Here is a 25,774-nt window from a genome sequence, read left to right as displayed (position 1 = left end):
ATTTAAAAATTAAAAAAAAAAAATGAAATGACATCAAGATATATATCTCGACACATTCACGTTCTTCAAACTGCTTTCTTCCACAACTATCACTTATTGCGATTATAGTCTAGAAATCCACAAGTCTTAAATGAATCATAAATAACATCAACGAACGTGACTCTTATACTTACAACTAAAATTATATCTAACATAACCGTTAATGTTAGCCTCTTCTTTTATCTCTAAGATTTATTTTTTTGTATATCTATACCCGAAGAATTATATTTTTACAATCTCAGATACATCGTTTCTTTACATGAAACCATTTAACTCGATCAAACTCTACTACGATGCAACAAAATTGCGGTATTAAGAGAAACGATTTGGATCCACCCTACGGATTCTAATATCCGCAATTATTTCATCCGATAAAATTTCGAATCACAACACGATACACGGGTTCACGGGGTCGTGTATTCATTTTCATTAGCAGCCGTTATTTGCGACGCCTTCGGCGATGCAACGTAGATGCAAAGTCAGTGTCTGTATACGTTGCCTTCAAGGTATTCTTTCGAGTGCGCATTCCTCGGCACGGTCGCTAGTATGTTTTGATATCTCTGCGGGAACACGAGAGCCTCGTCATTCCTTTCGCGTAACATGTGTGTGCATAAACAAGTAGGATGATCAACAGGGTGGTAAAGATGCAGTGGAAGGAGATACTGGTTCGAGGCAAAGCTTGGATAAAGACGAAGAGCAAAAATTGAAGATAATGTCTGCATCGAGGAAGAGTAGAAATTATCGAATTTAAAATCGAATGAAATGAACTTGTTACGCGTAATTGAAATTATGATATTTAAGTGCGCGATGCCAAGTAAAATTGTCGTTTACTAAGGAATTTTATAGCGAACAAATTTTATTAATCGATATAATACCAAGTAGAAGAAGAAAATACCTGGGACAACGTAAATTGATGTAAACTTTATATACCGCTTGATGATCTCGAGTCAGTGAAATACGTGAATAGAAACGATTCGGGTTCCGGCTGCTATTCGATATAACGCGCAACAACTTGTTGGTACTAATTACTCCGATAGAAATCAACGTGTGTAAGCTGGAAAGCGATGGTCTGCCCGTTTCTAATCACACGTTGAGTTAACGGTGACTGGTTTCGGGGCAACCTTGGAGGAGCAACGGATCCACGATTAACGGTCTCGCTTCGTTAAACCAATAGGAAGTGTATCGCTTAGAAGGCATGTTATTACAATATATAAGGATGAATCCGACCCCGTGTGATCAGTGGCGATTAATTGCCGATGTGATCTCGATAAAAACGACAGCCTAACATAGGATCCGGTGATTCGCCTTCTTCGCTTCGATCGAATCTGTATGCTCGAGGAGAAATGATCGGTTCGTAATTTTCGTGAACACCGTTATCCGCGCAATCGCTTCGCTTATTTCCACGCGTTTACGATTATACGTACGCGTCTATAATTTTGATACGCGAATATATACACGGCTTATGCGCAGATAGCTTCGCTGGAATATCAATCCAACAATCGAAGAATCGACGTAATTCCGCATCTCACGAGTTCTTCACGAGTTTGTGGATGGCTATTACAACGCGTCTGTTACGAATTATTCGTAAATATCTGAGCACTGCTGTCTCGTGGAGAAATTTATTTACGTGCAAGAAAAATAACTGGAAAATTGGATTGGTCGATCGTGAGAAAGATTACCTCCGCATAACGATTAGTAGCACTTAGCGAAATGAGAACGAAACATTATCTTTTTTCGCTCGTGTATATCGTAAACACGCGTTTTTCCGTTTCAATATTTGTATGAATTGAGAATTGCTCTCAGCGTCGAGGACGAATATAGTTTCGAACTATATGTAAAGGAACGAATGTGTGGGAAATTGAAATTCCGACGTAGGAACGAAACGGATTGGTAATTCCGCTTCAGAAACTGTTCTTTGTTTGCCTAATGCTCGGGAAATAACTGACGAAATCGATTGATCGAGGCACAATAATCGGATCGGATATCTTGTGGGGGGGGACACTTGCAAGAGAAAGAGAAGGATCAACCGCGGGACACCAATATCTACTATCGCTCGCCTATACGCCTACATCGATTATCGTTTGACCGACTGAAGCACTAGAACGTCAGTTTAATGAATAACGACGTACCTAATGACACACGACGTCATATCTCAACTCGAGCCCCAGCATACGATGGCTAGAATCGATTCTATCGAATCTACTGCATCGATGTTTGACGAAATCGGACGTTCCACCAACTCCACGAATTCCAGCTCTCGTGTTTCTTTTCCATTATTTTTCAATGACCAGAGTTAAACGAGATGCTACTCCTTCTCCAAACTGATCGTTCTCTTCTGAGTTATGAAGGCAAGGAGAAAATTATAAATTTCGCGTTAAGAAATAATCTCGGAAAATCCAGGATCTAAATAAGGGTTAAAAAGGAGAATTAAATTATAACATCGCAAGTTCGTTTGACAAAAAAATTTCCATCAAACTAGCAGGACCTAAACTACCATTCGTTCCATAAAGACGATATATACCTTTCCGCAATTCATTAGACGTAAAATACTGATTCGATTATAATCAGCCAGCGGGGCTCCCGATCCTACCGGTATCTCTAAACTACCGGCAGGGAAAGTTAACGAATTCTCGTAGCGAGAAACGATAAATTTCTAACGCAATTACGCATCATAACAAGTTGAAACTTGGGATACGTGGTTGCAGCCGGTCGCCCGATGCATTATCTCACACATACGCGCGCGCGCGCGCATAGTGGGTGAACTCATCCCAGCGTGGTTGCGCGATTCTGTCGTAACGCTATTACCACGTCACCCTGTATCGAGTGGAGAGGTTTAGCGAACGGTAGCGGCGTTTCGATCGTAAGTGGCGTGTCCCGTGCTGTCCATTGCAGCAACACCTACACCGTTCCGCATTACTTATCGAGCCGCGGCCCCGTGTCTATCGAGAATAGAAGCGGGAACATGCAGGAAGCTGAAATGCTCGATGCACCTGACAGGTGCTCACGTATTCACGGACGGACAGCCCTTCACTCTCACCGCATCAATCTCTCCACTAACCGTACGCCGTATTCCAAGATACGAGACTGTCGCTCCCTCCCTCGTTCGGGTCGAGCGATTCGTCGCCGTGTCCACGTCGGGGGTCGCCGTCGATAGACAATGAACAGTCGAGATTTTGCAGCGTAACTTCATTTCCGTCCCCTCGGATCCCCGAACACGGACAGGGGACGAGTTCGCACGATCATCGTCCCGATCGCGATCTCGATCGGCCCGCGCCGAAAGAGTCGCGGAGTCTCTGGTTGATGCGTCATTACATATACGTGGCACGGAACAGAGGGGGTTTCTTGTGCGCTGAAAGAACACTTTGTGCTCCTCTTCCGCGAATATTATTCTCGGAGCGGGATGTTTTTCGCGTCCCGGGACAACCGGGTCCCGCGGTTTCCGCCGCGTCTTTGTGCTCTCCCTCTCCCGCCGATGATTTACGCCCCGCTGTCCGCGGTCATTTTAATAATAATTCCTGGCCTATTTGTTTATCGCGCACCGTAAGCGGTTATTTATGCCTCGGACGATCGCGCGAGTGCGGTAACGGCGGTCTCCTTGCGAAATCCACTGAATGGGCGGCGTACCGAATGGGTCGTTTCGTAAACTGGCCGACGATCAATCGTTTATTGTCATCGCGCAATGGATTAATTTATCCGGCCGGGATATCGATACGAATACGAGATATGGATAATTTTATATTTCCCCTTCGATGTAATGATCGAGGGCGTTGCTTTTGGAAGAGGGGGAAGAAGGGAGGGAAAAAGTCACGAAACGTTGCGAAACGAACACGAGTACGAAATTTCTTGTCCCTCGTTGATGCGAAATCGATGATTTCGGAGGGAAGGAGTGGATAAGAACCGGGCACGTTGTATAAAATTGTTGGTGCATGAATTAATTTGTTTCCAAACAGTGGACCGTCTATTATATCATCGCGGCAATTTGTTTTCCCGTAATGACGAGCTTATTAATCTTCATGATGAATCGTATTAAATATTTCAATAATCAACGAAATGACCATGCAACAATTTCGCGTCATCAATTATTTAATAATTAGAGTCACATTACAATTATTTGTAATCACCCGGCGAATGATAAATTGTACCACGCCAGTTGGCCGCGCGGCTACTAAATGGCATGCAAAAACGTAATTCAAATAATATCTTTATTATTTCCACGTAAAGCAAAAATATGCGTCGCATGGCCCTATTAGTATTTGTTCTTATACAAAATTATAGATCTCGTAATCGGTCCATCGAGTCGATTCAACGACTCCCACCCTAAGAGGATTATGATCCGGTGATTGTCATAGCGGAATTTCATAGCGAGCGTGCTTGTTCCTAGATCTCGAAGAAAACGCCTATGGAACCCTCTACAAATTATAGTTGGAAAGAGGATTGTAGGAAAATACCATGCTAAGAGGTTCTCGATGGAACGGTATCTAAACCGTTGATCCCAAAACTTATGAACGTTACCTCATCCTCTCCTCCAACTTACACCCCGACCCTCTCCCAGTAATCTCTTGTTGGTTCAATGCTCTTCGTTCTTTTATCGCTATAAATAAAATTCCTCCATTATTTAAGTAATCCTGAAATGAATGAGCGTCAATCTTTTTTTCTCGATAGAAATCGATAAAAAGAAAAACGTTTGTTCGATTCATTTAAAAATTGATATGACGGATGTAAAGATCGTCGATCGAACGAACGTGCGAAAATTCAAATTTTAATTGGAATTCATCGGCTTCGTCGAGTCCGCGTTCAGTCTGCTAGAAACCGGCGTCACGCACAGAAACCAATCTTTCCGACAAACGATAGCCTTTGGGAGCCGAGCGCAAACGTAGTAGCCTCCCGCGGCGCGTAAAGGTCGGGTCTGCGATTACGCAGTCGACGATTTCGCGGGGAATTCCGTGCAGCGGGGGAGGGGCCAACAGCCACCTGCCGCCGACATTTACTTTGTGGAAATCCATCGCCACGGCCCGTCCGATTCCACGGCATCGGCACGAACATCAAAGTGGACAACGTCCATAACCGCGCGTAGTTCGATTCAAAGGAGCCTGTGCCACGAGTGTCTGTGTGGAAATCTCCGTAGCCGTGAATGGGCGAGCGCGCTCGCGAGTGATCGGTCTGCAATTCTACCCGGTGTCCATAAACAAACTGCCTTCCCTCGCTAATAATAATTAATTTCAATAGGAAATTTTTCTCAACTTAAGAGTCGATAAAAGTTATGTTATTCGAACGGAACGATTTGATCGTTGTGATTACTTTTCATTATCGTATTAAAAAGCAAAAATTTATTCAAATAAGCAACACGATTGTAAACACGATAGCACAATTTGCTGGTTGAAAATGTAAGACAAATTTTATCTCAAATTATATTTTCATTAAAAATATATATATATATATATATTTCACGTTGAATTATCGTGTCAAAACACTACTTGGCCGTTGCATATCTTTTTCAGGGGACACCGTGTACAAGTCCGGTCGAGGGACGTGCTTTTATTTCAACCGGGTCTGAAGCAAGAATTTTTAGCGGTGAAATTTTTACTGCCAGGTTCCCCTATCTTTACCGATTCGGAACACGATCGTGCGAAATATAAATTTCCTTTTTATTTCGCCGCGATATCGCGAGGTCGAGACTCCACGAGCGGACAGGACATGCGGCATAAAACGTGTCATACGCGCTCGCTGTTACATACCTCTGTGCGTGTGGGTGTCGTTAAAACGGGTGAACCGAGCCGGGATTTCGGATGATCCCCATTTCGAAAACGCGGTGTTAATTAAACGCTGATGAATTCTAAATAGACCTTTCGTCGGATCTCTTCGATCAGGAGACGAGGCAGCGCCGATTCGTCAAAGTCCGATCGGTTTCGTCGGAAAACGTCGCCTCGAATCGTCGACTGCGACGATGGCACGAAGGGAAATAAGAGGTGTTGCATCTCGTTGGAAAACACGGAGAAAAAAAGAAAGGAGAAGGAAAAGGATAAAGAGGCAAAACGAAAGAGGCGGCTACTACTATTGCCAGAAAATAAAGTGGTCCTGGTGACACGTGGGAAATCGTGGCGGAATACAGGTTGCCTACGGTGTATGAAAGTGTTTTCACGGTGAAACTCGTAGAAAGGGACCTCGTATCAACGAGTGTAAATCAGTTTACTCTGGAGGAAAGGACGAAATTGCAATTCGCGTGACTTCTATCCATTTTTGTCGCAAAAATTCACTCCGTACGTTCTGTGCGTCGTATAATAAAAAAATAAATAAATAAAACTGTCTCGCTGATTATTTCTGATGAAACTTTTGCAAAGGAACGCGCAATAACAGAATAATATAATAGATTAATATATATATTTTCGTAAATAATGGGTAAAGAGGGAAGCTTGCAGGATGGCAAAGATTAAAAAGGAGAAGAGAACTGATAGCTCGAGTATAATGCAGTTTTCCAAGGGCAAGTGAAAGAAGCCCCGTATTCATCGCGGATCTTATTCCCGATCTTTCCACGCGTCGCGAAAAACTTTACGACCGACGAAATTGAACGTTCGCTCGTTCAATTGGAGCATCCATATTCCGCTCTCTCTTCCTTTCCTTCGATCGAACGGCTACCGTAAGATTTATCCGACCAGGAATCGAATCAAAGATTACCACTCTGTTGTGGTAAAAAAGAAATTATATCGACAGAAATAATTTAAAATAAAAGCGCGACTACAAAGAAAACGAAGAAGAGGATACCTGTGTCGACGGTATTCGATTTAAAGACGATTTAAAGAGAGAGAAGATCAGAAAAGATGATCCTCCGTTTGCAATTTCGCACGCGATCGAAACGAGGCTGCCCGTTCACGAGGAACGAGCATTATGTAAAATTATTATCGTTCGGTTCGTATCGTTCATTTAGAGGGACAAGAGGTAACAAGTTAATATGCACGGCAAACAATATCGCGCGAAAATAGATTTACGACGATTACGCGGCTGAACGTGGCCCGGTTGAAACGCATATAATTGTTTCACGGTTGAATGCAGTTGCATAATGTTGTACATTGCAGCGCGATGTCCGTTGAATGCGTATCCGTTGATTCGATGGGAAAGCCGCGATGGAAAAACTAGCGAACCAGCCGCCTGTTTACGTGTCCCGAATGACAGCTGATAAATGCCGATTGCAATTGGGATTTCGGTCATTTTATAGAACCGGCCTGTCACCTATTACGGAACAAACAAAGCGCCGTGTTTGTTTGTTCGCAAACCTTTTTTCCCGAGTTTCGAGTTGCCAGGCTTGTAATTTGACTCGTGCAGTCGTGGAACACGGGAACGCATCCGCGCCGATCTGTTATTACGCCAACTATTATTAATTTTATTTCGATTGGATCAATTTCATTCGAATCGAATTCGTTCGAACGGCGGGCGAAACGAATCTCTCGCTTTATTTAATTAACCCCGAACCCCCTTAAGTTAAATCAATAAACGGTGCTGGTTGGTAAGCGGCCTCGAATTTAAAACGATCTCATCCGGATCGAGCCAAGTCTCTCCTCTTCCTCGGTGTTTTCAGAAATCCGCGCGATTGATCCAGTGATCGGTAACAGAGAAGACTGTAAGAAGCGATCGTAGCCATTAAAAGTTGGAATATCAGGCAAGTTGACGGAAAGAATATCGTAAAAAGGAACGTGAGAAATGAAACACGATTTCCATCGCGTATATATATAACTATTCCGTTTCAATGAGGGCCGATGAGAATGGCCGATTCCGGATTCTTAAGGATTTACGTGACGGAGTAGCTTGTTAGCTTTAAAAGCGAACGTTCATTGGAAATCGATGCTTATTCACTCCCCATTACTTTTGCAGAAAACGTTCTATACGCGCGATGCATTCTATCATCGTTCTTATTGCTTTTGATCGATAAAGTGAATCGGTTGTATCGATTCTATAAAGACTTCTCGAGACTGAAAAGCATCCGACTACGATGCGTTTCAATCGGTGCTTCCATATTTTCATAAATATTTAAATGTCACGCGAGCAATCGAACGTTCGACATCCGTGAAACTATTCCGATCCCGGTACCTTTAAACCTTCCATTTGAAACCGTAAACAGGCGGTTGGCAATTAGATATTTCAATTTCTAAATTTTCCAATTAAAAAGTTTTTCGTTCTCGGCTCAAAATTCCTCTCGAACCGTGATCAAGCGAAACGAGATGAAATTTCTAAGAGAAACCAGGTCCACGATCGTTGGAAAGGGTTTTTCACCCTAACGCGCCTAACGCGTTAAAACGGACGGAAGCATTATCATGGTCGGAAGTTGGGAACGTTAGAACAAGTTTCTTAATCGCCGTTGGCGCATCTCGGTATCGACTGGCTGCAGCTTTAAGCTGAAGCGAACCGCAGCGATCTGCACCCGGTTGCAGCGGGGGAGGCACACACCAGGTTTATGCAGAGATTCAGAATCGATTGGGAGACCCAGAACGCGCCAACTTCGTGTCAACTGAATCATGCCCCGTCTGCGTCGATTTGCACGCCATCGCCGCATTAGCTATTGGCAACGGATCATAACTGCCTCCGGATACCTCCCCGCATACTGCAAATCGCTTCCGTAACACTTTCCTCGAAAATTTATATTACGGGCCGCCATCAGAAACACAACGACAACGGCGACGATCACGACGACCTCATCGTCCACCCCCGACACCTCACCTTCGACCCCCGCTTCGACGTCGGCGGAGATAATGGCGTTAAATTGGCAGCCAGTCCAATCTCTCGAGTCTCGGGTCAGCACGTTGAAAAAAAGAAAAAAGAAAGAAGAAAATCGCTTTCGCCGACAAATTTACAACCATTTTTCAGCTCAACCAGGATTATTAATAAACATGGTGTTTGTTTTACGTTCTAAAGAAAAAAAGTTTAAACGTTTACATTTTACATAATTTTACTTATACGTATTATTTCAAAATCTGTGTATTCGTTTCCATCGAATAACCGCAAGAGGACGGTTAATAAATTAAGATAATAAATTAATAAGGGAAAAATGTTAAATTTATATATATATATAAACGATCGGGTGGGAACATAATCTACCCGGCCGTTCAATAAAATAATAACGTTGACGGAACAAGCAGTTAAAATCTGCATACTATTTAAAAACGTCCACACGCAAGCCCTTTGCGTACGGTATGGGTGCGAGGCTTCGTTTCTCTCCTCATCTTTTCCATTTTCGTCTCGCGCTCTCTTGGCAAGTTGCATCCCGGCTGCAACAACCGTTCTTAACAGGGTTTGGTACGGCCGTTCATAATAAAGCCGGCAATAAATCGCGCACCATGGGAACGCGCAATGACGCTGTTCTAAATTATCTCCATTGACCACGAAATCTCATAAAGATTGACAGTGGGCCGCCGACCACAACCATTTATTGGAAGTGAAATTTGTCGGCTGACTTCGTCCCTTCGGACATTCGGTTTGGCACGAACTGTTTCGTCGAACGGCGTTCCTTCAACTTTATGTTTCGTAAAATGCAACGGCGGGAGTGACGAGCGAAGAAAAGGAATACGCAGAGGAAAGGAGGACTACCTAGAAACACGTGCGAGGAAAAAATTGTACAAACGAATGGCCGGTTCACGGAGATTCCACGTCATGCGAGTCCACGTGAAAATATCACGATGGCTTCGTGGAACGCGGGGAGTGAGAGCCAACAAAGTTGAAACGGACACATCTCGCGTGCAATTTCGTATAATTTGTGCTTTCGTTGTCTTCCTTCCTTCCTCTTCGTTATTCGAACGAAAAAAAAAAATAATAATAATAATAATCGAGCGACGTAGCGGAACATGACGACGGGCAAGGTTGAAAATGTTGTTTTACAAGGCCCTCGGCTCTAATAGATTGGAATAATGTCTAAGCAAGTTTGGCCAAGGGAGACGCCACAAATTTGATTTTTATAGTCGTGTTTATAACTGAGTTAGGACCATCCATCTACCCTTCCTTACTTTCTACGCTTTTCATCCTCGAAGACGATAGCGAAGAAACGTCTCCGCGCGATGTCGAAGGTCTTTGACCCTGAACGTGTAGAAAAGAGAAAAAAAAGAAAAAAAATTTCTACATATATATATATATATATATAGAAAAAAGGAAGAAGTCTAAATTCGCTGAATCAGGTCGTCTTCGTCTTCCGCAGGAACCAAGCGTCTCTTATTAATTTAATTTTTATAGTTCCCATCCCGTCCGTAAAAATCTTGAACTTCGTGGACAGCGAGATTACGCCGCAACGGTAAAACTTTTAATCCCGGTCCTTAATAATTATCGTATAAATAATAAAGGAAGTTGGCGGAAGCGGCATTCTTGGATTCACGGGTTTAAACGGGTCACCGCGACGAGTTCGAAAAACTTGATTAATTTTCACATGGCGATAAAGAGCGGATGAGTAGTAGGAACGTAGTATTCCTCTCTAATGAGTCGAAACAAAGAGCGACGAAGGACGAAATTGCTCGACTCTCCACTCTCCACATCTGCCCTCTCCTAACCATCCCCTACCACCCTCGGCCGCTGTTAAGTTTTCTCGGATAGCGGAAAAATTTCATTCCAGAGTGGAGGAAGATCCTTTTAGCCTCGTACCTCTTCGCCCAAACGAAGTTCACAAACGAACGAAAATTCGATTTAGCCTTCCATATATCATATAGCCTTCTCTTTTCCAGTTCGCTCGTTCTTCTCGTCTCTGTTTCCTCCCGCTGATCCTCCCGCAGCCTCTTTCGCGAAAGGAAAATTCACGTGGCCAGACGCACAACGGATATCTAATTTTTCTGTTTCAAAAAGTTTTCGACCTCGGATGGAGCGGCACCCGCTCACACCCGCCGGAGAGAACGACGATCTACGACGACATTCCGCGAATTCTTCTGGGCCCTCGAGAAAAGTCCGTGGCGGGGAGAGAGACCGAGGGGTGGCTCGATCGTTTCTCGCATTTCCGTCGACCGGATTCCATTTCGTAAATGCCGTTGCCTTTCGAAACGATAATAACCCGCGAAAAGTTTCCCTGCTACAGGTACATATGTCCGGCTGAACGAAATCGAAACTCGTCGTCGATTTCTTGGCCAAAGAAATACGTTGTCCGTTACGAACTTCTCGAGAGAGGGATCTCTCCTCGATAAAATCCAAAAATTGGACAATTTTCGATAACATCCTCTGCGCGTTTCTCTCCCTTTTTTCTCTTTCTTATCGATTTCTTTTACGCCATCTAACGAAAGTTAAAATTATTTCCAAACAATAGAACTAGCGAGCGAAGAAAGAAAGGAAGAAAAAAAATCACCAGGTAGAAATAATCGAAAGAAGAAGTAATTAAATGTTAATATTTGAACGGCGGTATGATGGTTTCTATAAAAAAGAGTGTAATCGAGAATAATTAAAAGCGGTTTTGAACGGTAGGATGTTACGGAGCTGGTCAAAAATGACTGTTCCCTTTGCACCGTGGTGGTGGTAGAATTTCGACGTAACAAAGGGAACAAAAACGCACGTAATAATTTCCTCCGGGCGTCGTACCGTTCCGGTTTCGAGGAATCCCGCTCCTCCCGATAATCGTCGGGGCAAAACCGAGCACGATAATTCTACGGTTAATTGCTTGTACGTTAATTAAGCTTCGGTTCATATTTGGTGGTGTGGCATTACCACGAATAACCCCCGATCCAAGCCCCCGATCCGGCATACCGCACCGTTTCCAGTAGCCGGTCGGATGTTGGTACTTTTGTTAATGCCGCGAAAAGCGAGAATCGAGTGATACAAGGCATTCCCAAGATAGCATAATTGCTGGCGCGTACAGAATCTTGTAAGGTATGCGGCGTCGACTCGAATGACAGTGCTCGATCACTGTCAGATCGACGTTGCGCACCGGTGGAATACCGGCGGGGCAAGAACAGCCTCTTTAGCGGCCGAGAAAAAGAAGGCGCTCTCCGCCGGGAGACTAAGAGAGCGAAACTCGAGAGTCGACGTTCGAATCGATCATTGCTTACACGTTTTCCCATAGCTAATTATGCGAGTAGTACTACTAATAATAAGCAACGCCGATGCTGCGCTCCATTAATCCTTGTCACGAGTTATCTCTCATCGACTCGCGAATACTTCGTTGCTCGTGCGTTACGCAACTCCTCTCTCCTTCTCCTCGATATCCTCCTAACAGTGCCTTTTTTGATCCCACCCATCGCTTCACCCTCCTCCTTTTCTCTATCTCTCTATTGCCGATGGAAAGGGAGAAAATTCCGCCTCGACGATACGAGCCGCGGTCATAAGCCGCGTACGTAACGAGAGGAGGATCGAACGTTTCCGATCGCTAGGCGAAAACGGTTCGTGGATACGGGTTTTATCCTTGTTGGAGGATTACGAGGAGTAGATTGGAAAGTACGAGTCGCGAGAAGCATCGTGGCGGATCTCGAATACATGGCCAGAGTTTACGAAAGATCTGACGTGTCTGGCCCGCGGTAATGCAGCTCGCGCGTTCGATGCGGGGGTGTGCGATAACGCGCGTCGAAAATTGATAATATTTCACGGCGAGAGAGGGCCGGAGAGACTCCCTTTTATAATTGGTTGGCATTTGCATGCGGTCTTTACACTTATTGAGGTTTAGCCGCGAACCGGTCGCTCCTCCTGTCCGTTTTTATCATTTATGCCGGCTACACAACCGGCTCGTAGCACGCGATCCCAAACCCTCTTCTCCACTCTGCCTTCCCTGCTCTCTTCCCTTTCTCGCTTCCCCCTAATCCCACCTCCTTTCCCCCTCGCTCGTCCACCGCTCCCAGGACTGCCATTTCGCAGCCGCGTGGGACGTTACAGTCCACTTACATCCCTCCTTCGACGACCGCGATTTCAAACAGTTTGCAACCTGTTACCAACTCCGATATTTTTCTATTCGCATTCCTAGTAGTCAAGCGCTAAGAAAGATAATCGATCGTTCGATTCTTTCTCTCCTTGTTTCTTTGAGCAAATAAATTTTCGTCTCGAACGCATTTATTTCATTTACGAGTCAAAGCAAAGATATATATATATATATATTCCATTAATGACAACAAAGACGCAAATTGAAATAAACCTTATGAACCTTATCGCAACGTAAAGAATTAAAAACGTCTCTTCTCCGCTATTGCACCGTATCCGTCATCGAGGATATATTAACGTGATGTATTAATTATCGCGTAACGTGCCGTAAGCACGTAATAATGACCGCACGGCGAAAAGGATTGCTTTTAATGACGAGGAGAGATGCAAAGGACCGAGGGTAAGACGATAAGAGCCCACCGTATACGTCAAACTGCGATCGCTAATAGTACATCTCCGGTTCGAGATAATTATCGGACCGGTCGCAAGGCTACTCTCGATGTATATGTACTCTAACCACTCGTGGGGAATCGTACGTAGGGAAGAGCGAACGAAGATGGTGTGAAATGGGAGGGAGTGCCGGAAACGCGATGGGAGAGAAATTAAAATTGTAATGGGAACGAAAAGCGGATTATTTCACGCAGGGCATAGACCGCAACCGGATCTCTCTCGGAAAAGGTGATACGAAGCGATTTTAAAAGACGGTGCTCCTCATTAAACTTGAGTCACGCTATTATGTTTCTCTCGTTCTTGTCGCCAAACGTAGGGGAGGGAAGGAAACGAAAAGTAATAAAAAAAGAAGAAGAAGAAGAAAAGAAGCAAAGATGCTCGATACGAATCCATCCTCCGTCGATAGTATCGGTGTCGCTGGTTTTGCCACGAAGGAGCAAGGAAATTGTCGTGTTCGTCGCGTAAAACGTTCGAGTGTAGAATGCAATCGTATCGAGGTATAAAGTATCTGGAAGCGACGAGAGAGAGAAGAAGAGAGGAAGAAGTTATGCGCTTGAAACCAGCTCTACGAGCTCTCGTCCGGGCAAAATGAAATATAAGTGTCGCAATGAGATTTACATGCTTTTCTTGTATTGCGAAACTAAAATAGAAACTAAGAAAAATTGAAGCAACGTTAAGAATAAAAAAAAGAATTTCTAATGATTCTTTAAATCTCCTATATACGATAACGATCGCGAAATTGAATGTATTAAAAATCATCCTTGAATTTTGTGCCAAGAAAATAAACTTATCTCGTTTAGGATAACGCGTGCATTTGAATTATCGACTAAACGGTTATTCGAGATTTAATCGACGTGTTTGTCGTTGTTCGCGGTAGTTAAGATTTGGTTGTTTCCTCATTTTAAGAGTAGCGTTTTCTTACGCGCGCCTGCTCTTAATTTAGTTAGCCGGCAAGTTGTGGAACGGGAGGAGGTCCAACACTTTATCATTAAGGACCTTTTCGGCTCGTTCCGTCCGGAGAAAAGGAAATTTTCACGGTGCGTGCAAGGGGAATTTTTCATTCCAAGTCGAGATATTAAGCAACGTGCTATTTTTCAACCTCACGTATTCTCCTTTGTACCTATTTGCTTAATTTCGTTTCATGCGCCATGATTTCGTATGTAACTCTACTTGCTTTATCGAGTGCTCAAATAAAGATGATTATCAGCACAAATATTCATGCAATGAAGAAGAATAATTTTCAATTTATAAACGAGAGAGATGCAACGATCGGTACATTTGACAAGATTCTATTAAAGAGTGACGTTTGTCGTTATAAATACTATGTCGAGTTGATTCAACGAGAACACGTACTCGTGATTAATATTTCGGATATTATATTGCAGCCGAATGCAACATTGCTACGTTTCCTTCTTGATTTCAACAACGATAATTCCTTTCCAATTTTTATTTCATTTTTATTTACTTTTTCCCCTTTCTATATTTAATATTATAATAATAAATTGAGCTTAATAAGTTAATTTCCACGGGATGATGGACAAATATCGTTTGAACTCATTCTTTCGATTCTTCGACAGACGATATGTTTCATTTCGCAACGACGACGGATGATTTTATCATTAATCGACAAAACAAGAGGAAACAAATATGATAAATAATTCTTCGATAAATATCTCGACGAACGCGGAACACGAGAATGGTTCACTCGGTTACGAACAATTTTTGAAAAAGATGAAAAATAAATCGTGGCAATTTCTCGCAAGGACACGAAACACATATATTATCCGGGGGTGTCGTAACGTGAACGGAGCATTCCAGGAATCCGAAGGGATCCTCCTGCCCGTAGCGGCGAGTCTCGGTCACTCTGGCGGCTGATGCACGACCTTGCCTCGTACCTCGCCATCAGGCACAAATTCAGCCCCGGAGCAGATCTGCATAACGTTCGATCGGTGCAAAGAATGCACGAGTGGCACGCGCGGGAGGGCATGCAGTTCGTGCCGACATTGGCCGCGCGGTTTTGCACGAACACAAAGAAGCGGCGTGTCGTCGTGTCGGGCGCAAGACACACGAGTCGGAGGAAGAGTAGGGTGAAGGCCTGAATCGGAAGGAGCGAGGGGATATAAGAGAGAGCACCGGTAAGGAACGTTGGAGGACAAAGGCGCGCTACCCTCGTCAGCTAGTTCAAATCGTACATGAATAAATTCAATCCTATCACGGCCATGCTAATTTCATACAACCAAGCCCTAGCACCGGCCGTGGAAACCTGTGCAACTATCCGTTCGACGGGGGTAACGCGTGACCGCTTACGGATTTCGCAAGTCCGAAACCCGCGCAACGAGATTGGCGTAAACTTTGCCTCGCCGCTTTCTGGATGTCGAGTGTGTTTGCCGACTTGGAGATTCGGTCGGGGTTCGAGGCTCGCGCCGTAAAAACTCTCTCGCGCTGGTGTCGATCCAATCTTTTCCCTCTCCTCTCCTCTCCGTCCACCCCTCGAACGTGTCAACCATGAAAAGTTTTGGAATATCAGTTTTGCACGCGGTGAAACTTGGAATCGGGACGAGATTGACTGCGCTCCGGTGCGCCACCGTGCGAATCAAACTGATCGGTCGCTCGTTCGCGAAACATATGGTAATATCCTTGTCGGGATAGGGACAGGGAGAGAATTTTACAACGTCTCGTCGAGTGGTCCGGGATTTATTGGAGGCCGGTAATCTTGTAACGTCGTTAACGTGCGACCCATAAAAGGCAATTAAAATCGCAATTATCCATGATAGCGTTGACAGTGGTAGATAATTATGCATCGAAGCGGTTTATTAATTGAGCCAATCTCACGGTACGATTCTACAAGGTATATCGTATAAAGATAGTAAATCATCGTTTAATGCGTGCTTGGTGTAAAATGAACGAGCGTTAATGTTAAATAAATAATGGGTATTGTTACGAACGGACGGAGTCGACGGTGGAGAAAAATTTGTAATCAGAGCGCGTGAATTAATACACAATTATCGGGATATACTGTTGGCGAGAGATAATATAGAGAAAACGTGAAACGATGCGATCGCAATTTTTTAAAAGGAAAATCATCACGTGCAGCGCTCTAGCCGAGTTTTAAAATAATTCCAATATCATCGGTGAAAAATGGTTCCGCTGTATGTTTTTATTTTTATAAAATTACTTTTCTTCGTGCCTCGATGATTTTTAATACTGTTCCATTAAAATATAGAATAAATGGTAATTGCGGGGCATCGATTCTATCCATTACATCGACGCGCCTCCCACTTGTGACAAAAGGCTCTCCCGGACCATTCAGTTTGTGTAAATAATTTTAAATGAAGTTAAATATGAGCGATTTTTGAATATATCCAAATTGAAATCAATATTTCTGATTGAAACATTCAATACGTCACTATGTACCTACGAGGATTGAATTGGTAAACGCAATTACGAAAAATGAAAGAACATTTACATGGTTCGTCCGAATCGTTATATCGAATAGCAAAGGATATCGTATAAAAATATTTACCGGATATCAAATTATAACGAGAAAAAAAGAGTAGTTGAAATGATTTTTCGATAAATAGGAATAAAATTTCTGGCAAAAATTTATTATTGCCATGATTTTTTGATCCTTTTCATTTTTTTGGTGATCTGCCACGATGAGTTAACCGACCACTTTAACTAAAAGCTGTTTTTTTTAATTATCCCGTTTTATCATCGCTCTAACGAACCGGTTACAGATACAAGTTGATGTTCAATATCAATTGCACGCAAGTGTAAAGTTACGTTAACGACATCGTCTTAATTACACATCAGATATTTCGCAATAATCCTGTGAACGAATCTGTTTGTATTCGCCTTTTCAATTTTCTCAAAGTGTTTCCATAAATATTTTATCGTGGCAAATTTAATTGTGATCTTTTACGAATTCAATTTATATTCGAAAATTTCGATAAATTACTCGACGAATCGTGAAATAATATCCATCGTATTATTAATTTTGATAAATAACATATAAGCATTTAAGAATAAATTAAAAACATTTAAAAAATTGAAGGCTAAGTATTATTAAACTATTATTTCACAGAAATATTTACGAGAATTTTTATTTTAAAAAGTAAAGGACAGGTATTTTTTAACTATAATTCCAATCCAATAATCCTATAATATAGGATTCATCCCAATGACGATGAAACATTTTGTGCAGTTTTCACGATGAAACATAAAAGAAATTAAAAGGAAAGATGCCTTTTTAAAGTCTAGGACATGACAATGTTTAGTCGTATAATTAGCATGACGTACAGATATGTATGCAACAAGATGGAAGTGAAACAGTCAATCGGTCTGGTAACGGCGTATTTGTTGAAAATGTAGACAGTCGGGCTCGCAGACAGGCCAAATAGAAAGTGTAAGTAGAGAGGAAAGCGCGCCCCATTGTTCCACCCTCTTTTCCAGGTTTCAGAAGCGTTCGCGGCAAGTGCATTTTGTTGTATGCTCAGAAATCTGTTATTCAATTTGAAATGGCTTTATCGCGCGTCTGAAACCAACCCCAGATTTCGCATTGATGCCAAACTACATGGACTATGAAATCTCTTCCCAACAGGCGCACATGCGTGGCTCTGTATGGGGCGTGCAACCTGGCTTCTCTCTCTCTCTCTCTCTTTCTACATTTATGGGAACTACCAACGCCAATGGTAAAATCGAGTGCTCGGAAGTTCTCCGTGCTGATACTTTCCGTGTATTCGTTCGAGCTACGTGTGTTCGCAGAAACGAAAGCGATCGCAAACTAAAACAGATATGAAATGACGTGATATATTATAACGATAAAATGATTAAACAAGAAATTTTCGACTAGTGATGTTCGGAAACTACGCAGACGTGTAATATGATTTCGTGTAATATCGGTTGTTTATTCGATGGAAAATGTATGCAATGTACGCGTTTTGAGATGGAAAGGGAGGAAAATCGGGCGAAATAATTATTATCGACATTCTTTTCCTGAATGCAACATTTTCAATCGAGAAACGGTAATAGCATTTCAATTTCATGTTCCATGTTCCAATGCTGTTATTTCTTTTCAATTGGATCATCCCACACGGGCAGGAAATTAATAAGAAGGACAAAAGGCCATTGTTAAATATAAATCCACAACGTTCTATCGATCGAGTTTGAAAAAGCAACTTCGGTCACGGTTCGTAACAAGATGCCGCGAACGAAGCGAGATCGTGAAGAATAATAGCAGTATTGTCATTAAACGAACGTTTAAATTCGAGTCCTTAGATCAGAGTCTGCCAATTAGAGCAAGAGCAAGGTCGAGACGGCGCTGTGGATTCCGCGTTTGCTGTCCGCGCGTGCTACTCAAGTATGGTAATACGACAAGAAGGGAAACGAGTCTGGTCTTCTTCACCAGTATACCTGTTGTTGTTCAGTTAAATTGAGCCACCTGAAAGGTAAATCCTTGATGTATTCGTCGTGAATTTGATCTATCTACGATTTGCATCTTATTCCTTTGTGCTATTTTATCGCATCGCGAATAGTCTCTTTACACAACAGTTATAGATGCACAATTATAGAGAAATCTTTTCTGGGTAATCTTTCGATTCATTTTAAATGAATAACGCTTGAGACACAAACGAAAAGATATTCTTTTCATCGATTTTTAAATATTTATGTTTTATACAATTATTATATTGAAATATACATCGAACGTTGTATTATTACGTTATGCTCAATTAATGTTAATAATATTTTAATTAATAGTATTTAAAATTTTAAAATAATCGTATAGAAAACATGAATTTTAATATTAATAAAAAAAAATAGAATTGAATAGTAATATTGCGAAAATAATTAGAGAAAGATATATTAGTAAAAAATAATTCAAGAAAAAAAAAAAATCATAAAAAATTTTAAAATTTAAGTTAATAAATATTCGAACACATTGAATTATATTTGATTGTGCGTCAAAAATTAATTGGAACATATAGCACGACGGTAGCGCCACACTCCATCAATTATAAAATTTATCGAAAGATAAAATTTGATTACAAAAATTAAATTAGATGATAGAAAACATTGCATAATTTTGAACGAAAATTATATCAAAATCAAAATTCTCTGGAATCTGTTCTCTGTTGTGGTTATTTCCCGAATAAGAATTCAATATTGAAGATATTCGTATCGGAAGGATAAAAAAAGAAAAATGACGAAACACAAACAAAATCGTAGAGTAGAACAGGAATAAAAGATACAAAAGATACTCACACAGGATCACGTAGAGGTGCGCACAGTCGAGATTCAGGCAGAAAGGCAGAGGTGGGTTCTCCTCTCAGGTTCGCAGGTAACGTGCACGTAGGTATACGCGCACTCGATTGGCGTCGACCGGCGTCCCGGGAGGGGCGCGACGCCAGCCAAGAACGAACGTTGATACTAAACCGCGGGCCGAGCTGCTCCGAACGACAGTTCAACGAGCGTGTGTTCCGAGGCCGGATCACGGTGGTCTATACGACCAATTTCGCGTGTAAATTTCGACGATCATTTACGGCCGCGTGTACAATTCGCGAAACTGTCAACCAGTGACATTCATCGGTCTCTATCTCTTACGATGCGTTCCACGAGCGAAATCAATCTCGACTGAGAAGTATCGAATTGCAATTTCGAGGTTATCCACCTTAATCGAGAATCGATATTTATAGTAATCTCGTCTCGATGGTTTCGAATCGCCTATCGGTAAGTGCGATACAATATGGTGGACTACAATCGCGCACGATGATAACACGGAAAATTAACCTAAAATATCGATCGAATCGATCCGTACATGACTAGGACTAAGTGTGCACGTGAATTTCTCTGGTTGGAACGGCGTATTATTGTGTATAATATTTTACGAGAAGTGTCATCGATTGAAATTGTCTTCTGGAATCGATCGAAACATGATTAGTAACTAATTTTGACGACAACGTTGTTCGGATTTGTGACACAACTACAGTGTGCGCATATATATACGTCTACGTATACATGTGTGTAACCGTGTACGTGTGTGTGTTTACATTGAATCAGTGCTCGTTGGCAACATCATGATCCGTCGACGTGAGTGCGATCGAGTACTCTGGAGTGCTACCGAGGGTGTTTCTAGTGCGAGCTTCGGGGTTACCGTCTGCGTGTGGGTTTCGAGATGCGTCCTGCGGTGCATCACCCACGAGTAACTGCAATTGGAGGCCGATGTACCTGTATATATACCGGTAACTTGGCCACGAGTGAGCGTAGTGTACCGACTAACCGCTGGAGTAATTAATCCGACGTATGTGCGGACAGATATCCTTGTTTCTCTACGCAGAGTCAATCACCGACTTCGATTCAGAATCTTCGTCGTTTGATTAACAGCTTCAAAAGATTAGAGTCTTGATTAGAATTCGCACGATACGTTGAAGACGACAATCGATACTAAACAACTGGAAAATACAAGTGTGAACGATAAAATTGAAATCATCGATAAATAAATGCATACAAAACGATCGATTATTATACATACGCAAAGAATATGAAAGAATGTTCGCGAACGTCGATTGTTCCGATTTCTTTACACGTGGCAAATTCCATCTAACCGAAATGTCAACATTGCCTGAATAACAAATGACATCATTGTGTACTGCGTATCATTAGCTAGAGGTTAATTAGAAAAAAGAGAAAGGATCAGTTTACATCTATTGATAAATTCGTCGAAACCGATGATACTACGTCGTAAATTGATATTTCATGTTGATAAATATTTCCTGCGAATTTGACCGTGTAAGTGTGTTTTTCAGAGGTTTACCGACTGATCATCGACCGCGTGGCTGCCATATTACCTGACGTCAGCTGCTTAACGCAATCGATTTGAAGTACATATCGATTCAAATATCGAATAACGCCAGTACATTATGCACATTGTTTAAGTGACGTGTTCGAAACGAGTGTACGATTTGGAAATCATCCGTTTACGAAAATAATTCTATCCATCGAGGTTGTGCAATTGTGTATCGGAATACGGGCGTCACGTGGTTTTTCGTTGGATAAAAAGTATTCTTTATTGACTTTTCTTTAAGTTGATTAATCGAAAAGTTTAGTCAGTGCTCATTGGCATCCATGTTGGAAAGTTGCTAAACGTGCATTTTGGCGGACGAAGTAAATGAGCAACGCCGATTATTCGAATAGATAATTAATTAGGACCAAGTTGAGAAGAAGATATTCGTTCTGCATAACCAATCATCGGTTCGATATCCTGATCACCTTACAGTGTACATGCATCATTCGATTCGATTCGAAAGGAACGTCTTAATTAATAATCACGCGAACCCATTGAAATTCGTGTGCCGTTTCGCATATTAAAGAGGGCAATTAAAGAAAAAAAGGGGAACCTGAGGGGAGAAAGGGCCAAAAACAGACCTTGGCAACTGTGAGTAGTGGATTTGGTCTCATCGTCTACTTTTTACCTCGTTTCGCGAACACCGAAAAAGAGTTCTCACGCCACACGCCACGAAAGGAACCTTAGACACGCACGCACGCACTCACTCTTCGAGGATCAGAAAACTCGTGTCCTGGTGATTTCAATTGTTTCATAGTTTTTTCAATTCTCTTCAGTGGTCGGTTTTAATCTTCCGTGGAATTGCTACACAACGATCGAGGGTGAGTTAAATTTGATTAATAAATTATTTATTTTTAATTATTCTTTCGTTAGTTTTCTATATATATATATATATTATACATAGCTGCAAATTGAACAGATGAAATGCGGATCAATATTTGCAGCGTAACAATAGACATTAAATCGTCTGTTTGTTTTATATTTTTGCTTAATAAAAGCAATGTTATAGCATGAAAGCATTGCTTGACTAGCAAAACGTGTATCATATTTAACCTTGTTAGCGAATTACAATCATTTTTTCGTTCCGGTAATTTTTTTGACAAACTACGTTGGCGTAACTAATTTCTGTAGCTGTCAACCGGATTGGTATATTAAACTTGGAGAATATATCGTTCCGATTGATAATAGAATCCCCATGCGATCCAAATATGTGCAATTGGAGAATAATTCTAGCGCAAAATCGAGGTCGTGTAGAATATATTTTTGCATGTCCTGGAGCGATTTTATCGTTGCGATGCCAATTCTATAAATTCGTGGCTATTTTCTTTTTGAATTTTTAACTTTCATAATTATGATAGGCAATGAATATTATCGAATAATATTCTCCAAATGATAGGTATTCTCGAATATTCGATATTTTAAATTTAATTACGAAATATTAACATAGAACATAGAAGGCAAAATTTTATTTTAACATGATAAAAATAAGAAAATATAACGTGCATAACGATCTAGTTTTCGGGTGTGTATTACGTATAGACGTATCCGTCGTTGACGAAGTGTTGCAATAGCTTTTGTATAAGAGCTGTATAAGAGCACCATCCCGACTCATGCTGCACTATGCCGTGAAAGACGTGTATTCGTGTCTGTCGCCAGCAAATCCTTGAAATCGAATTTTCCGAGACGAGGGTTCCCTTGAGACGGAAAAAGAGGGAAAAGGGAAAAGGGAAGAGAGAGAAAGAGGGCCGGACTGGTGAGCGGGAGAAGATTCGTACGTCAGTTTAGCCGGAATGACGAAGAAAGTACTCTTGTACCGAACGTGCCGATTTCGTGTGTCGGCGTTTCCGTGCAATTTAGTCGCATACGATTTATGAAATTGCGAGTGTGACCCAGTGATGAGGCAGGGAAGAACACCGACTTTATTGTTCAAATTTCTTGGAAATCGGGAATGCGAAAATGCTACGTCGGTGATCTGCGACTCGAACTGTATATATATATATATATATATATATATATATATATATATATATATATATTTAACGAGTAGAATAAAATAATGATTTAGAAATTCATAACACGTGATCGGGAAGAAAATTTTTATTCTGAAATTTTATAAAAGATACGATCTTTCTTGTTTCGAAGAATTCGCGCCAATTATATTCATTATTTTATCACTCGTGCAATCTTTTACGAATTACACTCGATTTAACACTCGATAATTGCCACTAAATAATATTATCTCGTTTCGTAAAACGAGGGAGTAACATCGATAAAATATCAGTCGCATTTGATCCGCGCGTTCGAAACGTGGAAGCCTCGCGTAGGGACGCGAAAATTTTTTATCGTATATATCACCGATTGTCGGTTAAATCGAGCATTGTCTCTGGCCAAAGCCGCAAAATATAATACATTTCTGCGAAGCCGCACGCGAGTCGACACGTCCATTAGAGGCGAGGACGTTTAACAGAAATTGTGTGACGTTTCGCATGGGTATTGTATACGGCGGACAAGCGTAGGTATGCCCAAATAAATAGACCGTGTTACATAAAGAGCCCTTGTTTAAATTATATCCACGAAGGTATTGCGCTTGTTCTCCCCCGCATGCGGGGGAGACAAAATTGCGCCATTTTCCGGAACAAATGGTTCCTACGTACGGAAGCAATACGCCAACCGTACGAAATTATAACGGATATATCACAACTTTCACCCGCGCTAGAGCATGAACGTGTAATGCGTGCATGTACGCCTTGGTCTTTTGCTCGTGAACGAATGATTCATGCGAGCGGCGCGAACGTAGGAGGAAAATTATCGAACGTCGAGACGGGATCGTTTCCACGGGTCCGTTGCGGCTTGGAAAATATCGTGAATGTCAATTACAGAGTCCCCCCGGTTAACCAGACTGATAAAAATCGGTTTTGCGATTCTGTTCAGAGGTGGAACGGTCTGCCTGTAACTTTAATCTAGGTATTTCGCGCGATGAATCCGTTTGCGAGATATAATTCGCTTTGAACCGTTCTTTCGCACGGAAATTTGAATGTAAATGGGAAATATTCGCGATAGATCTTAGATCAATTGAGAGGCAACGAACATACTCGATGCTTTGTCTCTTATTCCGCCCGATGGATCATCGTTTAACGAAGTTCCGCGCGGAACGAAACGGAGGGTGATTGGGAAATTTGCGAATAGATCCTTCGATACGTCGATATCGCGTTCGCCGTGACTAATAGCCGTAATTATACGTAATAACACTCGTGGGAAGAGGTATCAATTAAGAACGGAAGAAACGCAATCCAACGATCCTAAAAGGCCGACCGAGGCAACAATGCAACACCATGGTGCCTCCCGGTGTTAAACGCGAATCCACAAGCGGCCCGAGTGGCCGTACTTTTAAGAACGATGCGCCTCGTCTTCGAAACGTACAAACTGGTTTCTGGGATACCTCCTCCCCCGTGCTCGCCTCGTTCCCTTTTCTCACACTCCAGCACCCACGGAGGAGGAGGAGAGTCGATCAAGCTTCTCTCGGGTGCGTTTTCGTGCCCCTCGTCTTATTTTCGTGCTTCTATCTTGGCGAAAAATCTATGTCAACCGACATGTTGACACGTGTTTAAACGTAGACCGCGAGCGGGCGAGAGCGAGCACAGACACGTAAAATCAGACACGTTGAAGGAGAGAAGGTGAAAAAGGATGAGCGCGGAGGTGACGGCGTCGGAAGGGAGGGAAAGGACGGTGAGAAAGATGGAGGTGGAAGGAAAGGTAGAGAGACGTGGCGGAAAAAGAAAGAGGGTGGGCGCCGGGTTGGAAGTCGAGTTACTGGTATGCAGTGTCGGATTTCGCCTTGTCCGTCGGAAGAACGCGTTAGACGAAGAAGAGAAGGGAACAGTGGTGTACAGAGGGGAATGGAGGAGCACACCTCAAGGTGTGCACGCACACACGTGTAACACGCATGCTCGGGTTACACCCTTCTCATGAATCAAAACTATTCGAGACGGAGAAAGAGATACGGGGCGGGGAGGGGGCGCGTGAACGGGAGGGAGACCGGGATAAGCGTTAAATGGGGATAAGCAGGAAAATGGAAGAAAGAGCGGGAGAGAAAAACGAACTGGGGGACAAATATCGTGTTTGCTTACGATAAACGAGGAGGAGGTCGTGTCACGGTAGCTCTCGCGTTCCGAGATATGAATTTAATTTTATTATGACGTGAACCATCCCGGATTGCTATCTTCGAATCTTATGCTCCCCGCGGAGAGACGAGGCTTCTCCACCTGGCTGCTCCGAAATGGTCTATTTCGCTAGAGTGACCTTTCGAAACACGGCAAAAGGAAATCGGGGGAAAAGGTGTAATTGAGATGGAGGCTGAGATCGATCGAAACTGAAAATAATATAAATGGATAATACAGGTCTTTGCGAGGGTCGGTGCCATGCGAGTCGTACAAGCCGTTTTGCGATTTTCAACGGAGTATAATCAGAGATAGAAACGGGGATTATTGTTCTTCTCGTAACTGGCGGGCTTATTGTATCGGAGAAACGATCGTGATCGGGAATCGTGACAGATATGCATGCCAAGATTTTCTCAGAGAAATAAATAAATTT

The 25,774-nt window shown here is 42.4% G+C and overlaps 1 protein-coding gene and 1 long non-coding RNA gene across 6 annotated transcripts in view; one reads left to right on the top strand and one right to left on the bottom strand.

Annotated features, from left to right (window-relative positions):
* The window catches only part of LOC108002442 (uncharacterized), a 165,047-nt gene extending 145,276 nt beyond the window's left edge, over positions 1–19,771 (bottom strand). For 2 of the 4 annotated variants that reach the window (XR_009830524.1, XR_009830519.1), the window contains exon 1: positions 19,606–19,753. This is a non-coding gene — a long non-coding RNA (uncharacterized LOC108002442). Of the gene's footprint in view, positions 1–19,605 lie in introns of all 4 variants that reach the window. The other 2 variants (XR_009830510.1, XR_009830533.1) reach the window with 2 other exon arrangements.
* Positions 19,772–19,802: 31 nt separating this feature from the next.
* LOC108002419 (latrophilin Cirl) overlaps positions 19,803–25,774 on the top strand; it is a 361,012-nt gene continuing 355,040 nt past the window's right edge. For both annotated transcript variants that reach the window (XM_062075120.1, XM_062074878.1), the window contains exon 1: positions 19,803–22,005. The gene's annotated coding sequence lies outside the window, so the exon portion shown is untranslated. The remainder of the gene's footprint in view (positions 22,006–25,774) is intronic.

This window comes from Apis cerana, linkage group LG1 (genome assembly GCF_029169275.1).
Source record: "Apis cerana isolate GH-2021 linkage group LG1, AcerK_1.0, whole genome shotgun sequence".
Taxonomy (NCBI): Eukaryota; Metazoa; Arthropoda; class Insecta; order Hymenoptera; family Apidae; genus Apis; species Apis cerana.
The sequence above is the reverse complement of the archived record's forward strand: the minus strand, read 5'-3'. Positions and strand labels throughout refer to the sequence as shown.